The sequence below is a fragment of the Dendroctonus ponderosae genome, unplaced genomic scaffold, assembly GCF_020466585.1.
Source record: "Dendroctonus ponderosae isolate FM_Combo_2020 unplaced genomic scaffold, Dpon_F_20191213v2 Dpon_F_20191213_221, whole genome shotgun sequence".
Taxonomy (NCBI): Eukaryota; Metazoa; Arthropoda; class Insecta; order Coleoptera; family Curculionidae; genus Dendroctonus; species Dendroctonus ponderosae.
The window spans coordinates 14,948-31,741 of NW_026018396.1; the positions used below are offsets into that span (position 1 = coordinate 14,948).

The following is a 16,794-nucleotide window of genomic DNA, read 5'->3' on the forward strand; positions in this document are numbered from 1 at the left end:
AATTTTTTGACCCGGAAGCTGGGAGAAGTCACAAAGAACGTACTCAATCTTTTTTTTGGAAAAAATAAGTTTTCTGCTTCCAGATTCTTATTTGAATTTCTGTTTGGTGTCGTCTGAACTTTATGAAGCCCATCTTTTTCGATTCGACGTATCGTACTCTCACTGCAACCTACTTCATTGCCCGATTCTTCATTTTCCGATTGAACAACCTGCGATTCTTCTCCAATTTCTCGACAACTTCCTTCACTGTTTGTGGGCGTGTAAATTCATTTTCCTACCCTAACGCACTTTTCCAATCTACTCTCCAGTTCTACGCTTAATATGTAAAAATCAATTAGAGGTTTGAAGGAAGATTTTTTGATTTTGTGAACAGTTAGATCGGTTTTTGTCTGTAGCGATTTTTTCTCAGTCCTTAGCAGTAGTAAATATAATTTAAAAAATCACATTCAGTCACATGCCTTAAATAGGTCTGTACCTAAACCTAGCCAATACATGCATAAGCGGTATTCGAAATTGTCAAATTGCGGCCAGTATAAATCAAATGTACCAGCTTTTTTAAAAGAACAAAGCTTCCTCTTAAACAAAAAAGTGTGGCCTCATTTGTCCTCGGATGTATTGTATTGTCAACTTGCTTTACATTTATTTGACAACTAAATAATACACAAGAAACTATGCTCACGAAGATCAAGACAAGATGCTGAAGAAATTGCCCGCTTGAGTGATCTTTACGTGACTGGATTTTGATTGGTGCTGAAGCTTCGAAAAGTATGTGATCTACATTTTAATTGGTTGGTTACAACTTTGATATTATCAATTTTAGGCAACAATGGGATTGACTGACCTGAAAATTTAAAGAATACCGAGTATATAGACATTTACTGACCAAAAGGTATTTTTCCGTCACTTACCGTAGCCATTAGTTGGTAGAGTAGTATTCAGTCTCTTACCTGAAACAAAGACAAATGTTAATATTTAAAAAGTATGATCGGCTCGAAATTCTAAAACTTAATTAGGCACATTTTGTAGGTTGGTGTATTGGATAGACCAACTGCAAACAGTAAAATAGTTAGTTTTAATGGTTATTGGCATAATAAAATGCTGCTTGCAAACTCGAACAACGTAACTAGCGCATTTTAAGAGATCTTATAACTATTTAACGCTGCATCCTCTAAGAGTTCCACACTAGATTTCTGCAAATTTGCCCACCACATTTCACCTATTTTCTTGCACAATTTGCAAAAATCCCCCAATCAAACGCAGGTTTCGAACCACCTTTAGAGACTGCCGGTCTAGGAAATATCGAATTCCAGACATTGAATGGAGGTAATAAGCAGTGGACCATACAAAATTCTACGCTCAGCCCATTTAGAATCAAGTCTGTTTTTCTATGACCTCCCACAAATGTTTGGGCTTTTGTCCAATCTTTACGGTAGGAAAATGGTCAAAGACTGGTGCTTTCTCGCGAGCGGTTCTTTTGATAGCGATATCCTTGTGCTGACCCGAAATAATGCAATGATTTCTGGAGTTTGGAGTCTTCAGTTGGAAGTTTGCTTAATATCGAAAAGGGGAAATTGATTTAACTAGTTTTTATGTCCTGTTTCTTTAGAGAACATGTTCAGAGTACGACCTGCTTTGAGTTGCTGTCTGTTGCAGAAGTTGTAAACAAACTTTTCTCAAATAAAATTTAGAAAATTTCCATAAAATGGAACATTTTGCGTGTGGATTTTCATTGGAGGCTATGTAATATAGCCGTTAGGGCATATGTTTGCATGATTCAGCGTTTCTTCATTTCATCGATCATCAAGAAATAAAGAATACCGGCGTCCGCTAGAATGATTCAATGAGCATATTTTAAAAAGCTTTCATATGAACTTCGAAATTAATAAATAAATAGTATTTTCTCCAAATGTTCTACATTTGCTGCCTGAAATTTTTTTGCTTTAATAATTTTTTGCAATGTGCAAATGACTTATTTGAATAGGACAACTCTTTCAAAAGAGATCTTTAGTACAGTTTTAGACTTATAACGATTTCAATTAAATCATTTTTTTTGTGGTTTCTACTTTTCCAGCAAGACATTTAAAAAACTAAGTTTCCATTTAATCAACGGATTTGTCACACATCTGAAATCTTCAATAAATAATAAACAATCGCGTTTAAAATTGTCGTTTCTTATACAATTTTTTTTTATTTTTGTAATATCGGCGTCCGTTAAAATGATTCAATGAGCATATTTTAAAAAAGCTTTCATATGAACTTCGAAATTAAGAAATAAATAGGGTTTTCTTCAAATATTCTATAATTGCTGAAATTTTTTTTGCTTTAATGATTTTGTTCAATTTGCAAATGACTTATTTGAATAGGACGACTCTTTCAAAAGAGATCTTTAGTACAGTTTTAGACTTATAACGATTTCAATTAAATCATTTTTTTTTGTGGTTTCTACTTTTCTAGCAAGACATTTAAAAAACTAAGTTTCCATTTAATCAACGGATTTGTCACAAATCTGAAATCTTCAATAAATAATAAACAATCGCGTTTAAAATTGTCGTTTCTTATAATTTTTTTTTTTTATTTTTGTAATATCGGCGTCCGTTAAAATGATTCAATGAGCATATTTTAAAAAAGCTTTCATATGAACTTCGAAATTAATAAATAATTAGGGTTTTCTTCAAATATTCTATAATTGCTGAAATTTTTTTTGCTTTAATGATTTTGTGCAATTTGCAAATGACCTATTTGAATAGGACGACTCTTTCAAAAGAGATCCTAAGTACAGTTTTAGACATAGAACAATTTCAATTAAACAATGTTTTTTGTGGTTTCGACTTTTCTAGCAGGATATTTTAAAAACAAATTTTCCATTTAATCAGTGCATTTGTCAGATCTGAAATCTTAAATAAATAATGAATAATCGCGTTTGAAATTATTGTTCGTTTAACAAAAACTTTTGAGGCTCTTATTAATTCAATAATTAAACTTTGCCAAAGAGCTTTAGACATAGAATCATTTTAGAAAAAAATGTTTTTTTTTTGTAGTTTCTACTTTTATACCCTCATTTAATGACAAATTTTCCTTTTAAGGAATATTTTATTCATTCATTAGATGATTGGTTTAAATGAGTTTTATTCATTAAGCTAATTAAAATGAAAAAAAAAAACTAACTTATCTATATTTTAAATCCATATTTAAACCAAATAATAAAGGTTACTTGTAAAAGACATAAAAGTCAAGACAGACGATACTATTGACTACATAATGCATTCAGCTTAAGTGCAGCCATTGTCTGTCAAAAATATTACATTTTAATAAATACGCATTGTAAAATGATATTTGAAACTCTCGTTTCAAATAAATAGTTAAATTAAGTTAGTTTAATTATATAAAAAGTACTTCTTTTCTTTAATGGGGGCTGATAAATGTTTTTTGCCTCTGCTTATGGCTGATGTACAGCAACATTTGCACATTTTACTCAGGAACTAAAATCATGTCTTAACTTTAACTTGAAAATATATTTTCCGACTATTCCAATATATTTCATATATTTAACAATAACCTTCTCATATATTTAACAATAAGCCAATCTTGAAAGTAGTAGATTTTCACTCTGGTGTAAACTTATCGAGTTCAAGCCACATGACTTTCCACTTCTAATTTGCCTAAGTTGATCAGTATCTTTGTTCGAGCCCGCTGTTTAAAGCAAACCATTTATCGTTCCTCATTAAGCAAAGATTAACGTTATATTTGTTTGAAGACCGAACACATGGCAGAGAAGAAATATATAAGAACAGCGAACATATGCATTAGGGCTTTATATCAAGATGAGCTCTAAAGGACCTGGATATCCGGTCCTGAGGGGATGCTAATGTTGTGTAAAAAATATTGGCCAGATGCCTCATTTCAAGCCGTAGATTCCTATAGTTGTAAATAATTTCTATGAAACTCTAATTGGTTTTTTTTTAAGTTGATTCTTCGTAAGCAGGTCAATGTTATTCCAGTAGGAATTCAGGAAGTAGAAAAGTTGGTATCAGTTTTTGCGGATAATCAGTTTCAGTAATTGCAGAGGTAAAAATTTCATTCCACTGCCATCCTTAATGGCATGAAATACTTGAGCGAGCCGGAAACGTCCGAGAATTAATCGGTATTTATCTCGTTTGACTTCATCGGAAATGTTTTACGTTCAACGGTTTCTACTTCTTTCAGTTTTTGCCTCGAAATCATTGATTATCTTCTGGTAGCAGGCCAACTGAATGATATTTATATATCGCCGCTTCTAAGAGTTGTTTATTGTGCTGCTCTAACAGTTAGTTTTATTGCGCGAGTTCTTCAAATACATCTAGTGTGTAAAAAATATTAGTTTACGGTTTCCCCCAGCCACTTTCTTGTAATTGGATGAATCCGGCAAACTCAAAGGAGCGCTTGGAGGAATTTATTTTTACTGCTTCCTGACCTTCCGAACATAATTAAATCATCCATAACTAGGTGACATAAACAAGATATCATTTTACGCCGCATCCTACACACTCCAGCCTGTCTTCCGCTTCCTTGGACTTCTAGACAGTTGTTTTTATGCCTCAGTTCCGGTATCTTTACTAAATGCCATTCAGAGGGGTTAATTTAATTCTTTTAGGTTGAAAGAGATCCATTAATAACCGTAATACATATGAATTTATTTTGGTTTGAAAAGCGGCGGCTCTTATGAATACTGGGCACGGTTATTAACACGGTTTAAATGCTTTAGCTTATTAGTAGTTTCTGCCTACGTGATTAGACGATGCCTCTTTGGATTAGTAAGCTGAACTAATTAAGGGCATATTTTTCCTGTACACAGTACTAGAATTAACAGGGAATTGGACTGAGTGCTTTTCTTGCGAAACTTTTTGTTTGGTATATTTTTTCTGGTTTGAAAATGGCTTGTAAATTTATAATTTTTTTTGTTATCGCCGATGGTTTTGTAATAAGAAACATCTGGCTTTAGACACCCGCTGGCATTAGACCAATTTCCAAAGCCAACACTTTGAATTACCCGCAAAAATGTTAATAACTTCAAACTACCGATCATGCTTCTAAAATCTACTGAAAATTCCGCAAGTTAACGAATAAAGTGTACGTTGTAAGTATAGTAAGAAATTTTGTCAAAGTTACAACAGTTTTTAGTTCGATTCTCCAATTAACCCAAACTACAGAAATTGGACGGACTCGAGACCTTTGAGAATTTCTTAATTTTTTTGCTCTCAATATTATTATTATTTGTTAAAAGGATGTGTATGGAAAAGAGCAACAATTTAGATCAAATAAAAAACACGAGGTTCAGAAAAAACTGCACAAAAACAGTTTTTACCTGATATTTTGCCACATTTTAATTGTTTCATACTTGAGAGCAGACAAATCTAAACTCTATGTAGAGTCAAGTTTACATTCGTTCGTAAATTCCAAAATTGATTGTTTTTCATATCGAATGGTCCATATGTTTGGGCTTTTAGAAATTAATTATTTTGTAGGAGCCCTGAAAACTTCACAAAAGCGAAAATAAATCTACGGCTAAGTTGGTAAAAATCACTTAAAAACGCCAGCAAAAGCACTGAAAACTGTCAGAATGAAATCGAGTGCAATTAACCCAATGAGGTTGATAATAGGCTTCAAATGAAAATTTGTAAGAGAAAAATAAAATCAGCAGATTAAAAATGTAACTTTTTGAAATAAATGTGTGACCAAAGAATTTGGTGTGTGCAACAGTTTCCCATTATTATTTTAAATTAGCAAACAAAAATCTGAGGAAAATCGTAATAAAATAGCAAGAGATTAAAGCAAATTATCTGTGTATAGGGAAAACTGAAAACGGACATAGTTATAAAATAAATAATTGAAGAACATCTGCAGAAGCTGACAATTTGTGGCAGCAAGAATATTGGAAAACTCTAAGAATCTTTGGAAAGAAATACGGTTGGAAAGTGTTCGGAACGATGTGATGAGCAAAAAAATAATTCTTTAATTTCTCTTCTAAACGGAAAAGTACGTAGATCAGTAAATAGTTTGTGTTAAAAAGCAGAATTTACATGAATGTACCAGTATACATTTGCTGAAATAAATATATAATGAGAACTTAAAGGCACTAATGGACAAACAGAAAGAACTGATGGACATGAAAATAAGTAATTGGAAAGAACTGCAAAAGTTGACAATACTTATGTAGCAATAAGGAAATTTAAATAAGAATCGTTTTACGTCATTTTAGAAAGAAATGAATACCTTTAGAAAGTGTTGTTTCGAAAAATGATGTTTCTTAAATCCACTTCGTGGCGCACATCATATCAAGACAGTTTGTGGTAGAAAAACAGCATATACTACTATTCTAGTAAATTTACTTACAACATATATCTCCTAACTCTTAAAAAAATGTAGTTGCAAAATAGCATTTCCATTGCAAGTATCTACGATTAGCATTTTCTTCCAGAATTTCAAGATTTGACCCAGATAGAAATTATCAGATTAAGAAAACCATAGCAGTTTATAACCAAAGACGTAGAACAATAATCCGTAAATTTTCTGAAACCAAGTTCATTATTCAGGGATTGCGTAAATACATTCAAGTTTACACTATTCAGCAACATGTTTCGCCATTGTGTTTGGTTGTTTCCGGTCAAATAGCTTTGGAAATAGTCTTGCTTGTTAAACAACAACTTCCAATTGCTCAAGGATTTCGAATCGAAGTTGTTTTTCCACTGGAACTATTAAGAAATAATTGTTTCAATTTTACAGTTGACTGCCAATGCATCTATGACGGGAATTTAAACAGCGATTTTTCGGTTTCTGAATGTTCATTCTTTTAAAATATGCGAAATTTGTTGTGCATTTGCAGTCGAAATCAGCTTCATTAACTGGTATTATCATATATTTGTTTCTACTGATTGCGTATTTAAAAAAAACAATTTCCTTGAATGTTCTCTGATCATCCTTTGGAGTGTTTTTTTTATAAATGTTAATGCAATTTTGATGCTTTTCTTTTGCAAATCACAAATCATATATATACTCACAATTTACGCACGCTGACCAGTAACACAAAAATTGCAAATTAAGCTAAAATCATATAATTTAACTGTAGTAAGAACATAATCACACTTCATTTTAAATACCTTGTTAGACATAGAATGGCTTTCGAGCAATCAAAGTTTACTCTCTGATGATGTAGGTTATTAAGTTTAGCTCAAACGCCATTAATCTTCTGCTGAACCAGACGTAAATAATTAATAGAGGAAAGAAGGTTCTTAGTTATCTGTTTACGGTACTTCTGAAATGAGATGGGTGGAAATAATATGCTGTGGCAGACACAAAAAAATAGATCAGCGCTAATCTGAAAAAACCACCTATAATTAAGGATTTTCAAAAGTAGAATATTAAAAACAAACAGATGCCCAGATGAAAGTTGACTGTAACACAAATCAGAAAACGGATATGACAATTTAAGCATATCAAAGATTTATTAAAACTTACGTTTAAATCCAGTTTTGTTGTAATTATTCCACTTTGATTGCTGATAATTAGAACGGACATTATTATCTGCAAAATGAAGGTTGTTTTATTGTTGTCAATGTGGACTGTAATTTGCGGTTTAGAATGCGCTTTTCTTCCTGCATAAGATCCTGACTCGGCAGTTTTGGCAGTTTTATACAAAACAGGTGGATTTCGTTAAAATAATCCATAATTTCTTCTACTGGGGTATTTAATTAGGTAGGCGCTCATGAATAAACCATTGATAAGCAATTATTTTTATTGCAACTTGCAACATCTTTAACATAAAAACAGAAATAATCTTATCTTGGATATCAATTTACTCGCAAAATCCTCAGGTGTCACTCGACGCTCAATTCTGTAATTCGATATTTTCTTGAAGTAATTGCGTTTTTAAGAAAACGACCATCTTGCATCCATCGCAAAACAGGATGCAGAAGAAGTTTTAAATGAATGACCGCTACGTTTTTATCGCCACGCCACGTATCTCTTACTTCTTGTCATTCCAGTTTTATTTAAGCATCGCCACTTTTATTTTAATTTACATTTAATTACAAGCTGTGCCAACTTTACTATGGGAAATTGCCGATTTAATTCAACGCAATCGCGAAACATGCCGACGCAGGTTTGATTTATCTGACTGGTTTTGTATAATGCAATTGGTTTCTGCAAATTAGTGGAGTAGAATGAAGCTGTTAACACTAAAGGTAGACTGGCAAATCGAAAGGAAATGTTAGGACTAACGATTTAAAAACAGGAGGAATTGAATAAAAAGATATTGCGTGGGCAATTATTTGTCGTTTCGTTGAACTTGGCTCTTTAAATTGACGCCACGGTAAAGTTGCCATATGTGGCCTAGCTGGAGAATTTCTGCGAATTATTTTGTCGATTATGGTAGACGGTTTATGACAAAAAAGTCAAGTTTACTTTTCCACTTAATTTCTAACACAATTTAGAATGGTGGAACATAAAGCTTATATGTTATTATATAGTTTGCTTATTTTGCCTTATAAAATTCCCTTTTTTGACAAGCATTGACTACTAATTTTTTACAATAAAAAATATATTGTAAATTAGGCACCACTAAAGCGCGGTTTATGGCTTATAATTTGCCGTTAAAATCAATAGAAAAATCAAGATGAAACCAAACATATTAATTTCGTTTTCGATAGCTTTCTACAGTTTTACTTTTAACTTCTTTACAAGTATGTTTCAGGATATCTTGTTTAATTTTAATTGATTTCAAATTCAAAATATTAACATTGTGAACACAAGTGGCGTGCAAAACGGTATATTATAAAAACATGGATTACAATTGAATAAAATATGCAACAAAATATAAAACATATATCGGAAATCTCTCCATTTACTCTAAAACTTTGGCGTCAATTCTTGTACCCAGAATATTGCACAATAAAACATCGATAATTCCTTGTTACAATAACAAAATAAACTGTAAAATAATTGTGAAAGACTGAATCAAAACTAGTGTAGAATTTCAAAATTTCGTAGAAACACATTACGGATAATTAAAAAGTGTCGTTCAACTGGCACGTTAGAGAGTAATGAAACCCACTTGTGTGTTCTGATTAGTGTTGCTTAAAAAAAGCTTGACTTATCCCATTTACCTCCTGCTGGGGCTTTCGCAGCATGAATCCGTTGACAAAACGCATACATGTGTTTAAATGATAAAAGCTAAAAAATATCAATATTCTCAGTTTGTAAGCATGTTAATTACCGTTTAGACTAAAGTTCAAAGTCAAGCAATATTTGCAGTTCAAATAAAAATTGTATCTCAAAGCAGAGAGTGGTTGATGCAATTGCATTTTAATACAATTGCAAATGCAATTAGATTAAGATCAGTTCTGCATCTCAAGTTCTTGCTATTAAATATTTTTTTCTTGCCATTAGTAGAATTTTTTGCTTGGTACTTTCCAATGAATAAATCAAAAAGACTTTCAAGATTTTGAAAGCTTTGAAATTAAAAATTTAGACACTTTCCTGCACTAGCATACATTTTGAATTATCTCCATAGCTTTGAATTGTATTGACTAGGCATCAAAGCAGAAAAGCTGGAGCTGAAGAAAAACAAACAGTAATAGTTTTGAAAACTTCTGATAAGTTTTCGTGTATTTCAAAGAAGTGGAGTGGTTGAAAACTGTTATTGTAAAACATTGATATAAATCAATTGATTTTAAGTTCTGCGTCTGAAGCTATTTTTATTGAAATATTTGCTTTCCATTCCTATATTTTGTGTCTTGTAATATACGTATAATATGTAAACTAAAATCGCTTTAAAGATCGTTTTAAGGTTCTTAAATTAAATAACACACTTTCCCAGACGGTTATTGATAAATCAGTTCCTCAATAGTTCTCAACTATTGCATTCTGCTGCTGAAGAAGAACAAACTGCAATATTTTTGACAAACTTGGCGTGAGTTTTCTTTTGTCCCAGAGAAGTAGAATTGTTGAAAACTGCAATAAAACACGTTGATTTCAATTCGTGTTATCAAGTATTTTTAATTCAGGTGCAAAATTTGAAGTAATTTCTATCGAAACATTCGCAAATGCTTGTACAAATTCTGCTTGAAACAGTTTTTTGCTTTGAATCAACTGTGATACTTTTGAAAAACTTGCTACCTATACCTTATTTTATCGACTATCTTATGCGCTCAAATATTTTTTTGCAATTCCACTATCTGTGTTGCCAACCGAAACCGACCTAAATTATACAAAAGATTCTTGCTGATAATTCGCAATTTAAAACATCATAAACTGTTGTTTTGCGAGCCTTCTTTGCTGACAACACATTTTTATTTTTTCAAATGAAAATAATGATGTCGGCAATAATTTAAAACGGACTGGCATGCATTGAGCAAAAACCGCATTGGCCGAATTAAATTAATTTGCATTTTAATACGCTGACTTTACAAAAATGCCTGTTGCCCGTGCATCAGAGTGTAACGTGTTACCCTGAATATTTTTATTACTTTTGACTTGCTGTCTATTAAAACGTTGCAACAGATTAACAATTTTCATTTATTCAATTTTATATTATTCTGATAAATTTAACTTTGCAATTCAATTGGCTTTAGCGGAATATTTTATGCAAAATTTATACATATGGTCATTATTCTGAAACGTGAATCGTGGGCTTGGCTAGATTTCTTCAAACCACCAAGAAGTCATTTTAATTTCCGTGTAAGGCAATGTAGATGTTTCAGGGATATTCATTTTATGTTAAGTGAAATAAGTGCAAATAGGTTCAGGTTGGACAACGATAATCACGTCGAATAATTAGCTTATCTTGATGGGTTTAATTTTCTAAAAAATACTGCTTTAAATTGTTAATTACGCTAATATGTGCGGTTGGCTTATCTATTAGCCATTCTCAATTATTTATTTGAAAATTATATTAACAATAATGTGAACCAATCTACGGTTTACACGACGAACGCAGTTCAAAACATTAAAATTAATTGAATGTTATCTAAATTTTGAAAATTCGAATTAATTTTTACCGTTTTTGCACGTATAATGTTATATTGTATATTAACGAATCTAGTTTGTTTTGCTTCAACATTGAATCTTAAAGACGACGGAAAGTTAAACGTGCATAAGTTAGCTGATATTTTATAAGTAAAAAGTGACCACTGGCAGGCTCGAAAACATTTTAAGTTGCCAAATATTTATAATTACAGTGCAATGGCAACCAATTAGCCTCATTTCATAATATGAGACATATTTTTATACAGATGTTGGTTAGTGACGCTAAATAAATAAAAAGTCATGCTGAACGATTTATGTTTAGGATCAATTAAAGGAAGGCTATTGAGACAAGAAACTGGTGTAGGAAGTTTTAATTTGAAAAATCCTTTAGGGAACTTGGCGGTAAAAAAATAGGAAAATGTTACAATATTGTAATTCAAAAACCCTCAAGAACATTCGGCATCGTAATTTTTCTTTCTGAAAAATTAGTCGAAATATAAAAATCATTTTTCTGGATACAGTTTATTCCGCAACTGCAACTATCAGGAAAATATTTAGTGTCTTATACTTTGTATTTGAACTCATTGAAAGCCAGTATCACTTGCTCACCAATATACGAGCCATTACATCAGTTTCTTCGTAACTTAATTCTTCACGTGACCGACGAAATTGATTATTTTATTTAATTCCTTAAACTTTCTGGTTCTATTTCTTGACTGATCGTGTTATCTGATTTTATTGACAATAGCTGATAATTAGAGATTTTCTGATTGAGATCAGAGAAATTTAAAATTTAATGGATTCTCCGATTTAATTTGATAGACACATGCAATATGAGTATAAAGCATTGAATGCATTCGATATTGAGGAAAATATCAATTTTTCAACTAAAACCAAAACATGTAGCTTTTCATGTTGAAGTCTCTGCTTGCGTATGGAGATTGCAAATATGCAGAGTGAATAGAGAAAAGAAAAATAGTGTCACGATCACCGCGTTGCTAAAATTAAAACCTAATTATTTTATATCATACTTTCTCATTTCAGTTATCGATAATTTAAAATGACTTGCAATTTAATGACTTATCAAATGTTTTAATATTTATGTATTTTTATATGGACAATTTTTGCTATTTTTACTTATTTATACTTTATTCTATATCTTATACCCACACGGCAGAATAATGAAGCAATAGAGCTCAAAGAAAGGTTTATTATTAATCAAATGCCAAACTGAATGTTCTAAACTGAAAGGTTGCAAAAGCTATTCGTGGCTTTAACGTAAAAGGATAGATAATTAATTGCATTTATGTAGAGCAAATCCGACTATTTGTTCTGGTTTTTTTTATTTTAAAAAAATCCCTTAAAGAGCTTAATAAAATATTTGGCAACAAGTGCTTTGGCGGTAGCGTTATATTAGGAAATAACTAGCGAACTTATTTAACATTCAAGTGGCCAATAAAAAGTGTTCTTTAGGTGCAGAAAAAAAGAAAAATATCAATAGGTTCACTATCAAAATTTTTCCAAGTCCTCAAAAATCATGCAAAACGTCCTTATCGAAAAAATCCATGTCATACAATAAAGCATTTTTTTCATTATTGCACACATTCATCAATAATACAAACGAATCGATTTACTTTAACAGAAGGAGATCAGGAATGCAAATGTCCATGCAAAAAACTCGCTATTCCATACGTGAATTATATCCAAAATAGGTATGACTGGCTCGTGGAATGAATGCTATGTGTTTATTGGACTTTATAATTTAATTTAACTTGGGAATTTTGCAGTTTAATCACGTTTATTTGGACTAGTGTAACACCAATACGGGGCTATAAAATACCTAACATGATGACACTGTAAACGTGCTTTGGTATACAATTTTTTCTGCAACACAGAGTTATAATACATTGCAATAGAGTTGGTTTCTTAGGCTGAAGATTAGGCCACTCGTGCTTGAGAAACATCAGAAAAAAAATGTTTTCTACGATGGTCTAAAAGCTTGATAAACGCACCGCTTTCAATCGGTCTAAAGCTTCAAACTTGAATTCACTTTAGGAGACGACAATAACCTACTTGAAACATTTTCGTTGCAGTAATTATATGCAAGCAATGCAGAGCAGAATGAGACATGTTTTAAGTAAAAAGCGGTTGTAAACAGATTTTTTTATATATCGGCAAAATGTAGCTGAATATCCAAAGAAACTTAGGTCTGATAGGGTTGGCTGATCGCTTTATAATGCTAGTTCACGGTCTGTAAGTTAAGTATGCACTTAAAAATTATGTTAATTTCCTTGTAATAGCAATCGGAGCCCATATAGCGTAACGCGCATGTTGAATATCGCTAAAGTAATGCAGACAAAATATACCAAAGTGCATTTAACGAACAATGATGGCTGCTGGTTGGAAAAAAAATTAAAAAACTATTTACTATGTGATCGAATCTATACATAGTCACTATAATTTTCTTGCTGGTTGAAAGCATAACGGTACGATGTATGAAAGCACTGTTCCAGGTACCTGAGACGTTAAAGTAACAGTAATTTAATGGATCTAATCTATTTCTTTTTCGAACTCAATATTGGTTTGCAGGTTTTTGTTGTACACATTACCAAGACTTTCTTTCAAATAAATACTCAGGTTTCTTAAAATATGTGAGAATATTTCGATAAGCCGTTTGATGGCACAGGTTCACAATTTAAATTACTTTTTTATGATGATGCTAATGACTTACACAGTTAAGGAAGACCATGTGGGTCATTATAATTTCGTATAGTTCTATAATGTCTGGTAAAATTTGTTTGATGCTGATGGGTGAATGATCTTGATGAGATTAGATAGCATATTAACGATGAGAGCCCAAGAATTTGGATACTTCCACAAGTGCCACTTGCTAGGATTTATTGTGCTTAATGTTAATGCTCATTTTTGGCATTGAAACTACTGATGAACTAGAAATAAACTAATTTTAAAGTCGAGAATAAATAGGTGTGTGTTTATTGAAGAATATCCGTTTAGGCTTCTGTAGATATACACAAGACGACCCGTAAGTAAATTATCAAAATTAATTATTCTTTTGCTCAAAAGCCGAGGATCTGACCTAAGCTTTTTAATAAAAAATGTCGTCAAACCATTATGTTTTTTTTTGTAAAATAGAGAGAATGTTACCATTAATTGAAAAGAAAGCCAGGTACATTTTTCGGTGTCTTGGTACAAAAAATAGCAATCTTTTTGTTTGGTAGCCGAAATGAACTCATTTTTTCCAGTTGGTGTATTAATCCTTCTATAAAATGTTTGTGCTTTTGTAAAAGCCTATAGCAATCATAGTTTTTGCGTAGACAGAAAATGAGGAAGCGGTTTTAAATGAGATTAATCAAAATCGCTGAAAAAAATTTATTAAGGATTTGGAATTTATTGAGGATGCCGAAGTGCGTGACTCCAACTTCAATAGTAGAGGTTTATTCACAGGGTTTTAAACTAATCTAATTTCTATTATTTCACAGGCAAAAACCATTATTCAAAGTGCACTAATTAATAAATATTTGCGGGATCTTCACTGGCATCCTCCTGGATTTTATGTCATAACCCGTGAAAACTATCTAACATTTTTGATAAACACTTTTTTCTTTTTAATGGAAGACTTTGTTCTCAATCTTTGCACTCTATTGTAACTGCCCATTTAAGTAGGTAACATACAAGGGGATCGGAGGAAAAGGGCGAGATGATAATCATATCATATCGAATGACACTCCAGATGTCCCGACTTAACGCCTTTAGATTTTTTCTTTGGGAGCTTAAATTAAAGAAAAAGTTTATTCCACTTTTGTAGATCTCCAAGAACGAGACGAACGTAATATAGTCCAGCCAGATTAGACTTTAAAAGGCCTGTTTCGGACATTAAATAGATGAAGGTAAAATATTATTGGAAGTCCTTCGAAAGGATGTCAGCATATTGGGACAATAGTTTGAGTGCGATTTCCAGCTGTGTTTCCAACATTGTTTAAATGATTAGAGTTTAATTTTCATTTAAATGATTAGAGAGAAAAAAAGTTTTTCGCGCATAACTTTAGAACCACCAATGTTTTTTAAAAAAGTTAAAATTTTTTATGGTATTAAAAAACCTACATTATAAGGTAATCTAAATTAAAATCCGTTCATTTGTTTACTCAAAAAATGAAATAAACCGCCGAATTTAACGTTTTTTATATTTTCTATAATTAATTTAGTTTTGCTTCWAAAAAATCTTACTATAATTTTTTKTTGAAGGTCTTTGTACACTTTATATGTTGTATAAATTTCAGCTTAAAATATTTATAACTTTTTGTTCATTTCCGTTCATTTGTTTACTCAAAAAATGAAATAAACCGCCGAATTTTACGTTTTTTATATTTTCTATAATTAATTTAGTTTTGCTTTAAAAAATCTTACTATAATTTTTTTTTGAAGGTCTGTGTACACTTTATATGTTGTATAAATTTCAGCTTAAAATATTTATAACTTTTCGTTCATTCCTATTTGTTATTARAAAAAAGTTCTAAATAAGTTTTTTTTTTAGACGAATTCTCTGMGGGTCAATTTTACTCGTAAAGACTTATACTACTKAACTTCATTATCACGGAAAAGTTGATTAATGAGGGATAAACTTTTTGAGCGTGTGTTTATGGGACAACCTGTATATGTTTATACAAAATGGCACTGTAACAATATGTTTTAATTTATTAGTTTAAATAAAAATTAACAGATCGCAACTTGAAATGTCTTGAAAGTCCGTTAGATAAACCATTTTGTGGTCATCGCAGATTTGAATTTAATTTTGTTATTCAGTTGTATAATTACTATTACATTATTAATTTATTGATTGATTAATATTTATAAATTGATCATTACAAAATTCAATATGGAGATATAAATAACTCCATACTATTTATTTGGGAATGTTGAATTAATATTAAAATATTTCTAGATTACATACTTATTGTCCGCAAATTAATTCTCGATTAAGGAATATATTAATTTACTAGTTCGTTTTTTCATATTTTTACTAATTACTCGATAAGTAGCTTACTTACGTTATTGCAGAGGTGGAAGTAACGAGTTAATTTTTTCTCTCCACTAGCTAATCAACTAAGGTATTCAATCAAGTTTTTCAAGTTTATAGCATTGAATCAAATAATACTGACTAGGAGGTTATTTTATGTGATTCCTAATTATATGAGTTAAGTTTACCGGTTCAAGTTTTAAATTGAATCCGGTTAGTTGACGACGGATTTTATTACAGTTTTACCACGAGCATTTACTTCAGCTTCTCTTATAAAATTTATTTATTAAAAACGTCAATATATCGGACATTAAAAAGCTATAAACTTTTAGAGTTATGTAGGTTTTTTGGAGAATTCTTTGCACATTAAACAAAGAAACATACTCAAAAATCGTTGCCTTTATACAGTATGAATGCGACACAATTAAATAATATGAAGGTAAATGTATGTACTTTTACTATAAAAAATATGAATTATACTTTGCTAAATTTGTTATTATAATAAAATGGGTGCGTGTCTAAAGGTGATCAGTTATTAGTTTATGAATATTGAATTAGCTTGAATTGATGAAAAAATTATCGGATATTCACAGTATATCCAGCTGGGCTATTCTTGTGGATGAGTTTTTTATATTCTGCTTTAATATATTTTTTCTGTGCAAGCACTTTTACAAGGCTTTAAATAGTTACTGTTTGTTTTTCACCTTCAAGTGAGAAAAAATTACTTTTTGCCACTGAAGGCTCTAGAAAGAGACTCAAAC

The 16,794-nt window shown here is 31.2% G+C and overlaps 1 long non-coding RNA gene across 1 annotated transcript; it reads right to left on the bottom strand.

Annotated features, from left to right (window-relative positions):
* Positions 1-599: 599 nt before the first annotated feature.
* On the bottom strand, positions 600-1,063 carry LOC125503672. Its single transcript, XR_007281013.1, has 2 exons — positions 909-1,063; positions 600-841 (listed from the first exon to the last, which is right to left on the bottom strand). It is a non-coding gene; the product is annotated as an uncharacterized LOC125503672 (long non-coding RNA).
* Positions 1,064-16,794: the final 15,731 nt, after the last annotated feature.